General features: G+C 40.5%; 1 pseudogene; it reads left to right on the top strand.

Moving 5' to 3' along the window:
* The first annotated feature begins 1,627 nt into the window (after nt 1-1,627).
* Nucleotides 1,628-3,186, top strand: LOC109384829 (ATP synthase F(0) complex subunit B1, mitochondrial pseudogene; annotated as a pseudogene).
* The last annotated feature ends 1,669 nt before the right edge of the window (nt 3,187-4,855 follow it).

Consider the following 4,855-nt stretch of genomic DNA (forward strand, 5'->3'; position numbering starts at 1 on the left):
GATCTGTCAATACTTTGCCTGAATACATACAGAATTAAGGAGCCGGGCTGCTCTCCGAGCCGCTCTGGTGACCTGTAGAATGCCCCCAGTGTTATGCTTGTCATTGTGAAAAAGAATAACAGGGCTGTGTGTAAACTGAAAGCTCTGCCTCAGTAAACATTCATACTTTAGAGTCCAAAAGACCCTGCTATGGGACCTTCCCTCAAAGTGATCACACCTCAGAGGAAGGGAGCATATGCCTATGTTTGGCGATAGGACTAGAGCTAGTAATACGAATGTGACCTTATTCATACCTGCAAGAGGATAAAATTTGAGGACATCTCAACTATGTTGTAAGGATATCATTGAAGCCATTTTTATTGAACAGAAGCGCTGCATCTGGAAATCAGAAGGGCTCACCATAGATGAGGTATAATTAGTGAACTACAGCACACATCTACCGTATTTTTGGTAAAAGTTCTGATATTTGACGATGAAGGAAGAATTATACAAGCATCTAAGCAAAAGAATCAAGTTTTTCTACATATGGAAAAATGTCAGAATATGTGCTTCTTGGAAAAAATATTTGAAGAATAAACCAGCCAACTGACAAATGATAAAATATAGCTTTAAATCCAAACTAATATGTAAATATGATTATAAAACAATGCAAATATAATTCTTGAAAGAAAGCACAGATAACAGAAAAATAATATAAGAATAACGTGTAACTGGGACACCATTTTCAGATCACAGTAACAGAAACTGGGGAGTGTGGGATCATGGGTGTGGGGTTGTTGAAAAATGAATATGCTAATTTCCTCAACTTACCTTGGGGAAATCATTAGAGATGGTTTATTATTAATGCTTATGATTAGAGAAATAGAGGCTTAAGTACACATTTCTAACATAAGAACGAGTTGAACTAAAAGGTTATGATTTACCTTCTATATTAATTGGTGAGTGGAGAGGGACTGCAAGAGAAACCATACCATAAAAGCAAAAGATTGAAGAGAAAAGGACGAACAAGAAAGCACTGAAAAACAGGAAACACTTGATAATACGTATACATTAGATGCATTCACTAATTAAAAGAACAATTTATCAGACTAGGTCAGGATACAAAGTCCAACTACATGTCGTCTACAAAAGCATGCTCCGAATAAAGTGACTCATGAAGATTAAAAGTAAAAAGTTGGACATTTAAGTAATTTAAAATAAAAGAATCACTGGATTCATATTGACATCAGATATGACAGAATCATCTGATAAATAGAAAACACTTTGTTCTCAAACAACCATATAATCTTGACAAAGTTGATCTTTTGTTAAGCCACACGAAAACCAATAAGTTACAAATACAAATAGCATAGATGGCGTTGTTTGTCAACAACACACTCTGAAAATCAATGGCAAAAATTTTAAATGCATTTCTAAGGAAATTATGAAATCATAAGAAAATCGAAACTCCAGTGTAGACCATTTATAAAATAATAGTGTTGAGATCAGTACATATAAGAATTTGTAGGAGGAAGCCAAAGCCATACCAGAGGCTGTGTTAGGAGAGGTCACCAAAGTCACTTGACATCAGAATTTCTACTGTCAGGTCACAGGGATGCCCAGATAGCTGAGTTGGCCCTCATTGACCATGTTGTCCTGGGTGGTACTTTCTGCCACTGCCACAGTGGCCCCCTGTCTGAAGAATGCAGCCCTTCTCCATCCAGGGGTATTGCAGACAAGCAGGATCTTTCACACTGGGCAGGCAGCCAACTTTCACCCCTGTACCACCTCTTTCTGAATATGGAGGAAAAGTTTGTCATGAGTTGATCCCTAAAGAATTCTTCCAGTTTCTTTATCCTAAAAGCTGGTATAATTAGACCCTATGTGCTCGCAACTGGGCTTATCTTCTATTTCGTACCCAAAGAAATATACGTGACTACCCCAGAGACCATCTCTGCCAGATCAACAATAGGGTTGATTGTCTATGTAATTAAAAAATAGGGTGTCTCTATTGGGGAATTTGCTGATAAAAATGAGCAAAAATTTACCCAACTAGAAGAGGCGAAACAAGCTACCATCAAATACATCAAGAATGCAATTAATCTGGAGAAGTCACAGCAAGCACTGGTTCAAAAGTGCCATTACCTTTTCGATGTCCAGAGGAATAACATTGTTATGGCCTTGGAGGTTACTTACCGGGAACAGCTGCATAAAGTATGAGGTGTGATCAAAACATATGGCGAATGTTTAAATAAAAAAAATTTATTACAGTAGAAGACACATTACCATTAATCCCCCTCAAAATACTCCCCCTTGATTTGAACACACTTATTTTATCATTCTTGCTACTTTGTAAAACAGTTTTGGAAGTCCTCTTTCCTGAGTGTTTAGTTGTGCTGTTGTGGCTGCCTCAATGTCCTGAATCGATTCAAATCGATTTACCTTTCATGGTCAGTTTGACCTTGGGGAAGAGCCAGAAGTTGCACAGTGCCAGATCCAGTGAATAAGGTGGATGACGACACACCGTAATGTTTTTATTTGACAGAAATTGCCATACCAGAAGCGATGTGTGACATGGAGCCTTTCCATTGTGATAACAAAACACAATAACAACTGATGCCAAGTGCCATCTGACGGAAAGGCAGGATTTTCAATATGGGAAGCAGCGTTTTGAACCTTAGTAACAGTGTGTGACAAGTTTCAACTTGTTCGGTGAAATCAGTTGGGTGTGAGCTACGGTTGAGAGAAGATGTGTTTTAAAGCGTGCCATTAATCTTCCTCCATCATGACAACACTCCATGTCACACATCACTTCTGGTATGGCAATTTCAATTCAGGACGTCGAGGCAGCCACCACAGCACAACTAAAGACACCCACAAAAGAAAACTTCCAGAACTGCTTCAGAAAGTGGCAAGAATGATGGGATAAGTGTGTTCGAAGCAAGGGGGAGTATTTTGAGGGGGACTCATGACAATGTGTCTTTTACTGTAATAATTTTTTTAAATTTAATCATTCACTGTAGTTTTTGATCACACCTTGTATACAAGGAGGTAAAGAATCGCCTGGACTGTCAGATCTCTGTGCAGAATATGATACATTGAAAGGAACAAGAGCACATGATAGACTGGGTGGAGAAGCACATTTTACAGTGCATTGCAGATCCAAGGCTGGTTGCAAAGAAGGTCGAAGCACAGCCAGCTCTGTAAATGCAGCTATCCCAATTGAGACAGCTACAAACAGTTGATTGACTAAATGGAAACTACTCTGTGTGACTAAATCTTTCTGTATTGCAGTCTATTGAAGTTACAGTTTACCCTCCCTAAACATGAAATGCTTGAGTTTTATATAGTGAGGGAATTAAAATAATCTGTTTACAACTGAGATGTTTCTTGTCCTTGCTCTGCATTTTCAGTTCTTCCTGAGTCACCTTTTTTTAAAGATGTTATTGGGGAATTGGGGGAGGGGAACAGCGTTGGGGAATCAGGAAGGGAAACAGACAAGTTGCTGTCATTTTGTTCTTCAGTCTAGTCGTAGAGGATGTCACTTCATTGGCCCATGTTGGTATTATCATTGCGCTCTTCCCGGGTGAGGCAGTCGCTCGCCGGCCATTGCACAGCCACTCACAGCGGCTCACGGCAGCTCACGAAAGCTCACGCCAGCTGCCGGCCTACGCCTATGGCCTATTGCAGCCTACGCCGTCACCGGCGACTCGCAGCAACCAGCTCCAGGTCCAGCTGTTGTTCAGCATCTTAGCTGTAGAGCACGCAGTGTCACTGGCTCTCATGTGTGATCCGAACCGGGGCCCTGCTGCTGAGCTGGCATCCCAAGCCAACTCCTAACCTACGTGCCACTTGGCCGGCCCCAGGGACACTTTTGAATAAGCAGTTTGCTTTAAATAAACCTGAGTACCTGACTAAAGACTACCAAGTTTGTAATTCATTTAAGTTTCTAATTAATTTTACCATCTTGCAAGAAACTGACAGTTGAAACACCAAAAAAGAATTTCCACTATCATAATTCAAGAGCTTAACAAGAACTTTTTGTTTGCTTTGGCGCTTCCCACATAAGCAGCTAAGGACAGAGACGACCCCATGCTGCATTTTGCCTGACTTCTTATTGCTATGGTTGCTGATCTTGGTACAGATGCAGCGATGCTATTGCAATTGATGCTGTGGGCACTGCCGAATATGGTGGCTGACAGGAGGCAGAGTTCTCTGGCCCGACTGTGTTCATTAGCTAGAGCCTGGGGGATATTCTGGTGTTTATTGGTTGTTTTTACCACTGTGAACAGCTGTTGCATTGAGAGACAGGTTATCCTATGCTGTGAATATTCTAGCCTCCTTACCCATCCATTTCCCACACACTGCCAGGGTGATCTCAGTCTGAGCATGTCACTTCCCACTTTAACATTCCTCCTTGACCTCACATTCACTATGGAATAAAACCCAACCCCCTTAACTAAGCATAGAAGACTCAGCATGTTATAGTGTTTTGCATAATTGTGTCTGTCTGTTCCTACCACTCCCCCTCCCCCCAACCTTGTTTTGCAGAACTGTTTGCTCTAGCTCTGCCAAAGTACTTGTTTTTACCTCTTCTTGGAATGATCGATGCTTTAATTATGATGCAGAGATTAGCATATAAAGTTATAAGGAATCTGGGGGAAATCCATGTCAGGAACATGACAAAGAGTTAATACAGAGAGTCGCTACAAATTCGTAGGGAGCATAAGAAAAACCACAGTAGTAAACTGGACCAAAAAAATACATGAAAAGATGATTAACCGATGTGACAGCAAATTGTTGATCAGCAACCAGGGTATAAACAAAAATAATTTCACGAACATTTAAGGAAATACAAATTGAAAATACCACCTTT

Source organism: Hipposideros armiger, unplaced genomic scaffold, assembly GCF_001890085.2.
Source record: "Hipposideros armiger isolate ML-2016 unplaced genomic scaffold, ASM189008v1 scaffold_103, whole genome shotgun sequence".
Lineage (NCBI taxonomy): Eukaryota > Metazoa > Chordata > Mammalia > Chiroptera > Hipposideridae > Hipposideros > Hipposideros armiger.